Below are 13,448 nucleotides of genomic sequence, written 5' to 3' on the forward strand. Positions count from 1 at the left end.
TTCCACTGGGTTACCCATCGTTAGGGCACCGGCTCATTTAACTTGGTTGTATTTTATTTCTAAAATTTTTTCTAAATTTTTCTTACCATTATTTGAGTTATTTATGACTCCTCACTCTAGTCTAAATATTTTTTCAGACGTTTTAGCTGTTTGGACCAACACCGATCACCGAAACAGTAGAATGTACGGAATTGCTACAATAAGGATGTTACAGGTCGATAGGGCGAAGAGTTGAGGTGACGGATCTTGTACTAGTCACATAGCTTCTGGACATTTGAACTAATCAAATTCTTAGCGTTGTTAGTAATAATCTCACTGGGGATGCCATATCTACAGATGGTGTTATTCCTGAGAAACTTCACGAATGCATTTTGAGTGACATGGGTATATGAGGTAGCTTCAACCCATTTAGCAAAATAATCAATGGCCACCAAAATGAACCTATGACCATTGGAAGCCTTCGGAGAGATTGGGCCAATAACATCTATGCCCCACATTGCAAACAGCCACAGAGCTACCAAATTTAAAAGTTGATGAGGTGGGACATTTATCTTGTCAGCATAAATTTGACACTTGTGATATTTTTGGAAGTATTTAATACAGTCCTTTTCCAAGTTTGTCCAATAGTATCCTTGCCGTAAAATTTGCTTAGCCATCATGTGTCCATTGGCATGGGTGGCACAGTTCCCTTCATGAGTTTCAAAAAAAATCCTTTTAGCCTTATTTACATCCACACACCTCAATAATTCTCCATGGAAGTTTCTTTTATATAGGATTTCACCGCTGGGGAAATACCTTAATGCTAACCTCCTAATCATTCTCCTTCCGTTTCTACTTGCTCCTGAAGGATATTCTCTAGTTTTAATGTATTTATAAATATCATGATGCTAGGGTTTACCATCAATCTGTTCTTCGATCATAACGCAGTTTGTAGGCTCACCTCAAGCTTTTATCTACAACAACTGCACTTTTTGCTCCTCCTCCATTTAAGTCATGACTACTAATATGGCCAAGGCATCTGTGAACTGGTTTTTATCATGACCCAAATGAGTGAAGGATATTTCTTCAAACTTCTTGATCAATTCTAAGAGATACTTCTAATATGGGACTAGTTTTGGTTCTTTGGTTTGTTAATAGTATGCCCTAGAGCATATCATTTAGTATGTATTTTGTACATGTTTTATTAATAAAAAGGCATTTTCACTTTTTCGTTTACATAATATGTTTATGTGTAATAGAAAAGGTCCATTGATATTTTGTTAGAAATTCTATTCTTAAGTTGTTAAGAATATGAGTGACAGTATTTCTAGCACAAAGTATCATAAATTGGTTCACAATTAAGGATACTTCACAGTAAGGACATGACTTATCCAGAAAGATTGTAATCAAGTTTGTTCCCAAGTTATTTATATGAGATGTAAATAAAATGGAATGGTGAGTCTCATGCCATATAACAAACATGATAGGCACTTATACATGATAAGTAGGCCGAACTAGTGACACTTATGACATGCACGTGGAGTTTACTCTTATCAATGCATTGTCATAAATTATATCAGTGCATATAATCTTTAGACCTGAGATAATACAATTATCTTATATATAGGTAGTTTGAATTTGATACTGCTTTCATACTTGCACTGTGTATGGGTATATGGGCATGTGTTGGCCCCTACTAGTTATATATGGAGATAGGTGTTGATCAAGATGGAATCTGTTACCCTAAGTAAATAGGGATAAAATCCTATATTCATTTAATTGTTCTTGATGTTTCAAGTTCCTGGCCAGGATAGACAAATTTAATCGGAAAAGAGTTTCTGATGAGAAAATCTTTTTAATCAAGAATTAGAATTAAAAGAGAACATAATATTCATAGCAAATAGGGTTTGACATAAACCATGACTCTAACTCGAATTGAGATTTTGTAACAGAGAGATTCTAGTGCATGGTAACATATGATTATAGGTTCATTTAAGGTATTCCTTATTACTAATTGAGTAGCCATGGCATGTTATGCTAAGTGTTAACCATGGTCTATGAGGTGCCTAAAATGATTTAGAGAAATTATTTATGGTAAAAAAAAGTTCTGATGATATTAAGAGTTGATATCATATCTCATTGCCAATTAGTGATGAGCCTAGTGAGTCACACACATACATAAGTAATCACCAAGTTAAATGTGATTTAATTAATTAATTAAAGAGTTTAATTGATTAATTAGATAGGTTTGGTTTGCAATAAGATTACAAAGTCCCTAGTATGGCTTCTAACCAAATCTAGGTTATTGGATATATAGTATAAGTTAAATTTATATTTAAAGTGTTTAAATATGAATTTAATTATGAGAAATTAATTAATAGAGATTAATTAATTAATTTATAATAGATATAAATTGATTAGAAGAGGAGAAATAATTATTTTGGGTTGAGAACTCAAAATTAAGACACAGGGATATTTTGGTCATTTCACAGGTGACACATGGCACCATGAGATGGTGACACATGGCACCATGAGATGGTGACACATAACACCATATAAGCTTGCCATATGTCTTCCAATCATACATGATGATCAAAGTCAAGATTAAATCTAGCTTTGACACTTGGCCTAATGTGATTAAGTAAATTAAACTAAGATGCAATCAGAAGATGATATATGACAAGGGTTTTGAGTGATGACCTAATTATAAAAGGGAAAGAATGAAAACTAAAATAGAACATTCTAATTTTTCTCATTGTGTGCCGCCACCCATAAAGCTCCTCTCCTCTCTTCTTCTTCATCTCTTATTAATTCAAAGAGAATTGCCCATATTCTCTTGAATTAAAATTGCTAGAAATTATTTCTAGTGTCCTATATACATCCACAACCTCTCTAAAGGGAAATCCCTAATTTCTAATTGGTTGGCAAGGCTTGAGAAGCAGTTCAAGGGGCTGCCATTGGTGATCTTAGTGTGGACAAACTAGAGGGACAACATTTGAGGTCCTTGGTGCTTCCTAAAGGTACCAATCACATCTATAGTGCATTAAAAGGTTAGTGCACATGTTCTTGTATTAATCTAGGGTTCTAATGAATTAATTTGTTAATTTAAAAATTTTAAATGGCAAATGTAGATCCTAATACATATTAAAAGTATTTTAATATGTAATTGAACATTGAAATCAATTAGGTGCATAATGAATATTGCATGATGCATGAGACCCTAGAAGAAAATTTTTGAATTCAATGTTCTAGTTTAACAATTTTCATGTTTCCGCTCCTTCATGATTTGCCTGTAACGCCCTTACTTTAGGTAGTCCATATATTCTACTGTTCCGATGACTAACATCTATTCGAACAGCTAGGATGTCTGGAACTACACTCAAACTAGAGTGAGGAGGCGTAAATTGACTGAATAAAGACCAAGAAAAATTAAGGAAAAATAAAAGAAATAAATTGCAAATGAGTTAAACAAGCCAGGGGTACAGTGATGGGTGACCTCACCGGGAAGTGACTGCAGAGACAGTTGCTGACCCCAGACCCACGAGGAACCCTAGGAAAATAATTTTTAGGACTTAATTAAAGGTTTATTGGAGTATAAATGACATTAGAAATGTCAAAGAAAATTTAGGAAAATTTTATTATCGGTACAAACCAAAAATGACCGCTAAGCATAATGGAGGGCATTTTTCTCATTTCAACCCCAGAGTTGAAATTTGACCTAAATTTCAATCAAAATAAAATAGATTAAAAATATCAAAAATAAATTTAAATGATGAATGTTGTAAAGGAAAATAAGAAAAGAAAAAGGAATAAATAAATAATTTACATTTATGATGTCATATGACATCATTTAAAAATTTAGAACCAATCGGAAATTAACAAATTCACAAGAGGGATAAGAAGGGCTTAAAAGAAGACAAAAACTCATTTAAGAACTAATCATCTTCTTCCCTCAAGCACCATGGCCGAACCATCCATTAAGTGTAACACCCCTATGCTCGGTAGTGCGTTCTACTGTTCTAATGACTAGTGTTGTCCGGACAGCTAGAATGCCTAGAACTACACTTCGATATGAGTGAGGAGACATAAAATAATGAAATACAAGAAAAGAAAATACAAGAAAAATAAAGAAAAAATAATAGCAAAGAAATGTAACCAAGTCAAGTGAGCCGAGAACCCTAGCGATCGGTGACCACACCGGGAAGTCACGGCGTGGACCGTTGACTAACCCTGCATTACGCGGAATCCTGGAAATTATTTTTAGAACTTAAAGAGACATCAATTGAAGTATAAATACCATTAGAAATATGAGACAAAAATTAATTAATTAGTACAAAGAAAAGTGAGAAATCGAAAAACGGATAAAATCCGATGTTACCGAAAAATTGGGAATGCAACCCGAATAGGGGCATTGTGGTCATTTGACACCCCGAGTTGTCTTTTGACCTAAATATCCATTAAAAATAAATAATATTACATCTGGAAAATATAATGAAAAATTAATTTAGTGGTACCTAATGTAAATAGCAAAAATGGGGTTCAAATTGGGTAATTAACATTTAAAACATATAATATAGTTAAATTAGGATGAGTGGAGCACTATGGATTAAAATATTCACTAAGTGGGCAGATGTATACCCATTATACTTCATCTTCAACCTTTCAAAACCACCATTGCCGAAATGAAAAGCTTCCAAAATCCTCCATGGCCGCATTGTTGAAAGCTTCCTAATCTCCTCCATTTCCAACCCAAACACCAAAGTTTCTTCACTAATCTTGATCCCCACCTCACAAGGAAGAAGTAGATACTAAAATCAAGGGAGTTTGGTGATGATTTAACAAGCCTCAATAATAGGTAAGTGTTTAAATTGATTTATTTCTTAAGTAAAGTTTATGGGAAGCTTGAGATCATTGAATTGATGAAGAAATTTTGAGATTTTGGTGAATTGTTATTATGCACTAGTTTAGGCAGCAATGGCAATTTAAGAACTTGAATTATTTTCACATGCATTTGATGGGTATTAGTGTTGATTAAAGTAAATCAAAGTTTAGTAGGTTAATTATTGATGTATGTTAAATTGAACACTTGAATTGGAAATTTTTGTTGAATTTGGAATTGTATGCGTGATTGTCTAAATGGACAGCCATCGGATTGTACACTAAATGAAATATTATTACATGTATTGTGGAGAATTAACTTTGACTAATGTGATTCAAAGTTTTGGTAAGTTAACTTCATGTATATGGAATGGTGACCAAGTGAAAAATTTGAGTTTGAAGGCAATTATGAAGGTATACCATTGCGGCAGTTTGTTAACTCTTGAAGAATGCTGGAATTCATGCTTGGTTTATGGAATAATAATGTTGAATTGTGATAGTGGTTATGACAGTTTGAGTGTATGTATGATGGTGTGAGGTTGGACATGTAAAAGTGTTATGGTTAGGTGATTGAATTGTTGTAAATTGGGTTTGAAAAATTCTGTACTAAATGGTGCACATTGAATGTAATTGTAAGCTGCCAAAATGACCTATAATATGTTGTGAATTATGTTTAGGTTATGGTACAACCAAAATTGGCTTGAATGTTGAGTTTGGTAAGTGTTAAAAGTGATCCTTGATGTGTATGAAAGAAATGCAATAAGGCAGTTTGTGTTTTGGGCTTAGAACTTTAAGTGTGTGGCTCCAATTGGTATGAAACCAATTGGAGGTGAAACTAGGCACAAAATGTGCCAACTTTCATGAAGGAAGCTTGCCAAAATACTGCTTGTAAGGTAACTTGAAAAATGACCGAATCCAGATTAGTGCAATTAGGGACTGAAAATTTACTATTTGGGCAGCAGTTAGTGTTTAGGCCATAACTCACTCAAAACAGGTCCAATTGACCTGAAATTTTGAAAATGAATAGTTAATACCCATATCTACAAGTCTTATGAAGACACCAAAACCCAGAAATGACCATAAGCAAGTCAAACAGCTTGCACAAATTCGGGTCCAAAAACTGGCCGAACCAAAAATGACCTAAAATGACCTAAAGTGACCAATTTTGATGCATTTTGACCAGCAATAGTAAAATGACCATAACTTGGTCTACATAACTCAGAATGACCTGAAATTTTGCCCCGCGTGCAATAAGACATAGATCTACAAGTTTGTAGTTTTGACCGAAACTCGAAAATCGAGGGAACTAGGTCGTCCGGCTAGGTCAAACTAGTATCCCGGAATCCAGCAAGTTGCAATAAAACGCAATATACATGGAAATGAATTTGGTAACATATACCAACCCTAAAAGACTATCGAATGTGACATATTAGTAACATTAAAACCTAATTTACCTAGAATGCATCGAGAGTCGACATATTAGGCTGACTAAGCAAGTAATAGAATCCAGTGAATTAATTATCAAGCATTATAGTTAGAGATAGTTTAAATGAGAACTGAAACACTTCAAATTGTGTTTCTCAGCTAGCAAAGACTCAGGGAAAGGGAAGGAAACATTGAGTTAAGGCCAGGAGACAGTTATCAGAGGTTTGTGCACAACAGTTATTTCTTTTGAATTTTTCAATTGAAATAAATTATGACTATTTGTATATTATTGTTTTCAATTTTGGAAATGTGTTGAATGGATACTTATTGCTTGAAAAGCATTGTAAATGGTTTGAAACTGTGAAAAAATTGATTTAGTGTGATTTGTGAAAATTGAAGTTAATTATGAATTATGTTGCCATTTTGTGAATGAAATTATGACTTTGGAAATTTATTGGATTCTCATGAATCATTTGAATAAAATGTTTGGAATTGATGTTGTGTTCACACTTAGCATGACAGTATCACATCATTCCTTCTCCATTTATGGGGTTGTGATCGTTTATTTTTCTCCCTCTCTGGTTTACCAGTTGAGGTTGTAGATCCGATGAGTACTCATTATATAGCTAGCTTCCTTCCTCATTGATTTCAATTAGTGGGGTTGTGATTGCTTTGTCATGGTGTATAACGTGGCATTGATCGGAAAATTATGTCATGGCTTAAGTTGTGTATGATTTGGCAACACTGTATTCTTAAATTATTTGACTAAATTGTGTTATTATGAGCTTTGATAATTTGTGAAATGGAGTTTAAATTCTTATTGACATTCACTGTCTTTTGAATTTAACTATGTTTTGATTACTGAGATTTATTGTGATATTGTGTTAAATTCCTTATGACATTCATTGTCTTGAATTTAACTATGGTTTTACATATCCATCATTTCTATGATTTATGAATTGTGATTTAAAGTTGTATTTGGTTAATGTTGTGCACCACTGAGGCATTGTCTCAGCGATACCTTTTCATTGCTGTCGCAGGTAGACAGACGGACAGGGCAGCAGACTAGGCTGCTAGTGCATTTAGCGAGAGATTATCGGGTATATTTAGTATACCACATTTTGCATTTTGTACTATAATGTATGTTCACTGTATGTATATATTGTTCTTGGTTTTGAGCAGTTATAAATTAAAATTGTACATTAAAGTTGTAAAATAAATTATGAGTTATTTTGGCTTGTAAAATTTGTACTGTATTTCTTTTATCTCAGTCTTTGAAAAACTATTGGGGATTTGAGTTGAGAAATATATTGTGGTGTTTAACTGTTGGAGTTGAGATTGAGAAAAATATTGAAGTGCTTTTTACAGGTTTTTTGAAGAACTGTTTTATCCAAAATACAGATGGCACTCTGCCAAAATTTTTACAGAAGTCACTAATAATCCAATTGTGTTAGCTGTTTCACTTCAGTTCAAAAAAGTTTTTAACACCAGTAAATTGTGCTCACCACTGTAAAAAGAAGTAAGAAAAGTTTTAAAATCCCTTGTAGTGTATTTAATGGGTTATCAGTAGATGAAGTTGGTAATTCATTAGGTATACTACGGGATAATGTTATGCCTTACAGAGGGGTAGGGTGTGACATTAAGCTCTCTCCATCATTTTTGTTTCCACAAGCTTGATTTCTCTCATTTTCTTACCTTAAAACCCTAATTTGTCTTCACAAAAATTACTCACCACATCATAAGGAAGTTATTGATAGTCATAAGAAGAGGTAGAAGTGAAGTTTATCAAGTCACCAAAGAGGTTAGTGCACTAATCCATCTCTCTCTCTTCAGTAAACAACAAAAACATATTTAGTTAAGTATAAATTTCATGAAATTAAAAAGAAAACCTTGAGGAAAGAAACCCTTGAATTTCGATAGCCCTAGATGAAGTATGAAATTGATGTTGTTGAGAATATTTCTGCCTAATTGAAGTGCTATGAATGATAAATTGTAGTTTGGGAGTAAGGAGGAATGAATATTAGGAGTGCTTCTCTTATGTAGGAATTTGGACCTATGAGTCCAGTATACTGTTTGAGTTATAACTAAAGTTGTGTGGCTCTAATTGTTATAAGGCCAATTGGAGGTGAAATTAGACTCAAAATACCCTATTTTTCATAAAGAAACCATGCCCAAATTCTGTCCAAATCTTGACCTAATTATTGTCCCAATCAGGCTAACCAAATCCTGAGTCCAGAAAATTAACCAAATAAAGGACATAACTCCTTCTAGACAAGTCCAAATGACCTGAATTTTATACCATTGGAAAGATTAGATAAAGGACTACAACTTTCATTGAGAACACCAAGCCCAGAAATGCCTCTAACCAAATGAAATTACTGACCCAAGTTAGGTCACCAAATTGACCAGAATCAATTATGTCCAGAATTTCCTGGACATAGACCACCCGACCAGTTTTGGCAAAATGGCCATAACTTAGTCTACAAAAATCCAAATGCAATTGAAACTAATGGAAAAATTTTTATAGGACATAGGTCTATAATATTGGTCTTTTGACTAAAACCCAGAACCCAAAGAAACTAGGTCAAATGATTAGAAAAATTTAGCACATCAAAACCTGGAGTTTGACCAAACTACACTAGACCCCAGAACAGACTTTAAGTCATATCTCCCACTAGGAAACTCTAATTGGGATGAGCCATACTGATTTGGAACCCTAAGAAATAGAGCTCCAACTTTATTTTAGACATGGTCTTCAAACTATGAACATAAGAACCCTAAAATAGAGGTCAAAACTACTGACCTGAACATGGACCCTGAAGACACAGGGCACATGAGTCCAGGCCAGTGATTTAGCTATAATTAATTCTACAAACTTTGAAAAAATTGTAAATAAAATTTTTGAGTGACTATAAGACATAGGGTAACAACTTCTATGAAGAACCTTAAGCCCAAAAATGACTATAATAGGTCTAATTAATTAGACTAAGACAGACTCCACAATTTGCCTAATTTTGGACTCAGAAAGAGACAATGAACCAGTTATGGTTATTTGACTAGAACTTGAGTTCTAAAACTTTAAATAACATGATTTAAAAGGGAAAACAAAGATAACACATAGAGGAACAACTCCCATGAAGGATGTATGGCCAAACAGTGGCCACATCTTGACTAAATTGTTAGGTAAAGTTAAGATATCAAATGTGGACCTTGAGAAAGCTTCATAAAAATTACTTGTTATATGATATGAAGTTAATCAAAATGAATTGTTAAACATAAAGTGACATGAATATGCATGTATAACATATGTTTCCCATCATAAGTAACATGAAAATGTTAATAAATACTTAATAATATTAATTTGCCCAAAGTGTACCTAGACTTACTTATATAGTATGGGTCGATTGGTATACCAATTAGGGACTACATATTGCAGTACTGCCCACAAGGATAATCATTGACAGACAACATATGTCTAAGATGATTATTCTACTGGCTTTATGCTTGCCCGATGGCCATAGTGCCTATTATTATCACTACTGGCTTATGCCTGCCCACTGGCCTAGTGCCTGACATGACCATTGTATACTGGGTAGACATATGGATGTCTAACTAGTATACTCCAGTGTATCCAGTCTTTATAGTCTGCCATAGGTTACTTGGGCACATATAATAGCAATAAGCCATAAATATATATATATATATAAGTATATGAGAAAATCATTAATATAAATTTTATAAGACTGAATATAAGGTATATGCACAGAAAAGATCCCTATTAGCTTATTTACTTCCAAAGTTCAAGAAAACATGTAAAAGATTTTAAATACATGAAAATTAATATTTATTTATAAGGTTATACGTGAAATAATTATTTTAAATTGTTTAGTTATTTTTCCTTTCTTTTATGCACCACTAAGCGTTATGCTTGGCGCGTTGGTTTTTCCATTTTGTAGGTATAGGAGACCCATAGCAGCAGCAATAGAGCTTAGATTAGGATTTATCAGATCTGCTACAGAGGGGTTGTCACCTCAGACTGTTATTTTGGGTAGGGCTCATGTATAGTTAAATTCTGTATTTTGGTATTGTATGTAATTAAATGATATAAATTATTTTTCATTGTAAATAAATTGTAAATATTATACTTAATTATATATGAATGAAATGTAGTATTTTATTTACTTGAAATGAGTATAAGCATTATGATGATATGACATGATTTATGAAAAGTGATATGGATGTGTATTTTGAACAGGTAAATTAAGTAAACCCACCATGCACTACTAAAATAGAAAAGGCTCTGTTTGAGTCTCCATAATGGGACAAAAAAAAAATATTTCTACAAGTGAGATAATATAAGTAAATAGACATTAAATTAATATTGTACAAGATAAGACAGGATAGGGTGCTCCGGCACCGAATGTAGCACGCCTTACTCAGCTACACTATAAACTGGTGAGAAGTGTTACATTGCCATTCTCCCTTTACTTGGTAGATTATCAAGGCTAAGTCTCCATATGACTCCAATTTCTTTACTTTCATTTTAATAGCAGCTTGCAAACCGCTCACACAGGCCTCATATTCTGTGACATTATTGGTGCATTTGAATCTCAGTTTTACTGTCACTAGGAAATTTTTCCCATTTAGAGATATTATTATTTCCCCAATCCCATTACTAGAGAGGTTAACTACCCCATTGAAATGCATCTTCTATATATCATCTTGCCCTCAGTTTTCTCACTTATTGCATTGATATGCTCATTCGAGAATTCAAAATCTAGAGTCTCATAATCATCAATTGGATTTTTCGCTAAGAGGTCTGCTATCACGCGTCCTTTCATAGCCTTCCTCATCATATAGACAATGACATATTATGAGAGTATGACTTGCCACTTTGCTATTCTCACAGGTATGAACGAGCTTTCAAAGACATACTTAATTGGATCCATTCTGGAGATGAGCCACATTTTGTAGTTTAGCATGTAATGCTTGAGTCGGTTCACTGTCCAAGCTAGCATACAACAAGTTCTTTCTACAAATGAGTATCGTGTTCTCATTCGTTGAATTTTTTGCTCAGATAGTAAATGGCTCTTTCCCTTCTTCCCGTATCATCATGCTATCCCAGGACACAACTCATAAATGCTTGATGGACCACCATATAAAAGATTAATGGTCTACCAGCTATCAGAGGAACCAAGATAGGTGGGTTTAGCAAATGCTATTTGATCTTTTTGAAGGCCTCTTGACAAGCTTCATCCCATTATGTGGTGGTATTATTTTTTAGCAACTTGAAGATTGGCTCGACTTTGGCTGTGAGATTAGAGATAAACCTAGATATGTAATTTAATTTTCCTAGGAAACTATGCACATCCCTTTCTGTCTTTGGGGATGGCATTTCTTGAATAACTCTAAATTTATCTGGGTCAATTTCTATCCTCTTCTCACTAACTATAAAGCCCAATAGTTTTCCCAACTTTGCACTGAACACACACTTCGCTGGTTTTAGTTTTAGGTTTTATTTCCTCAGCCTTTAAAATACTTTTCTCAACACCTGTACATGACTTTCTGCTCCTCTAGACTTAATAATCATATCATCCATATAGACCTCTACTTCTTTATGCATCATATCATGGAATAATGTGACCATGGTATGTTATAGGTAGTTCCAGCATTCTTCAGCCCGAAAGGCATAACCTTGTAATAAAATACCCCCCAATGAGTGATAAAGGTGGTTTTTTCCTTCTCTGCATTATCCATTAAAATTTGATCATACCTTGAGGCTCCATCGATGCAAAAACATTTGTCCAATCTCGCTGCATTATTAACCAGCATGTTTATATATGGAAAAGGAAAATCGTCTTTTAAACTAGCCTTATTGAGATCCTTATAGTCAACACATACTCTTACCCTTCCATCCATTTTCATTACAGGGACTACATTGGTTATCCACTTAGGATACTTTACCACTTTTAGGAACCCAGGGTCATATTGTTTTTTGATTTCATCTCTGACCTTCAGCAGTGTGTTAGGATCCATTCTCCTCAGTTTTTGCTTTATAAGAACTACCCTTAGAATCAGAGGAATTTTATGAGTTGCAATTTAAGGATCTAACCCTGGCATGTCATCGTAGCTCCAAGAAAATGCATCCTTGAATTCCAGTAAAAACTGAATCATATCTTCCATCTCTTCATTCCATCTCTTCATTATCTATCTCCTTGAGCTCCCACTTATTCTCCTATGTTCCTAGATTAAGGGTGCACATGCCATCTCCACAGGGCATGAGGCTTGGTTCGTTTGATTCTTTCCATCTTGTTATTTCCCTCAAGGGTACGCATTCTTCATATTCATTGAAATCACTAGTATCCATAGCAGCTATTAGTCTTTCAAAGTTAATTTGAGGAATATCAGAGTCAATTGGATTATTATGGTTTGGTTGATCATCAATCCTCAGGAAAATTAAAATAGGGCAGTTAAATGAGTGGAATTTAACAAATGGTTTTATTAAGCAAAGAAAAAAAGCTAAACAAAAACAAACAATTGGACTTAAAATCCTAGAAAATGCACTGTTATATTGTTAATTTCTAATTATAAGAAAAGGTCTATTTACAAAGTTCCACTTGACACCATGGACTAAGTGATCAATTGTTGGTAACTAAATATATATTACTTAAAGAACAGCATTGGGACATCTTCAACCTCCCAGTTATCAAGATCCTGATTCTCCTCCATGTTAGTAGTATGCCCTAGAGCATATCATTTAATATGTATCTTGTATATATTTTATTAATAAAAGGCAATTTCACTTTTCTGTTTACATAATATATTTATGTGTAATAGAAAAGGTCCATTGATATTTTGTTAGAAATTCTATTCTTAAGTTGTTAAGAATATGAGTGATAGTATTTCTAGCATAAAGTATCATAAATTGGTTTAGAATCGAGGATACTTCACACAGGACATGACTTATCCAGAAAGATTGTATCCATGTTTGTTCCCAAGGTATTTATATGAGATATAAATAAGATGGAATGGTGAGTCTCATGCCATATAACAAATATGATAGGCACTTATACATGATAAGTAGGCCGAACTAGTGACGCATATGACAAGCACATGGAGTTTACTCTTGTCAATGCATTATCATATATCATATTAGTGCATATAAT

This window comes from Hevea brasiliensis, chromosome 7 (assembly GCF_030052815.1).
Source record: "Hevea brasiliensis isolate MT/VB/25A 57/8 chromosome 7, ASM3005281v1, whole genome shotgun sequence".
In the NCBI taxonomy this organism is placed as follows: domain Eukaryota; kingdom Viridiplantae; phylum Streptophyta; class Magnoliopsida; order Malpighiales; family Euphorbiaceae; genus Hevea; species Hevea brasiliensis.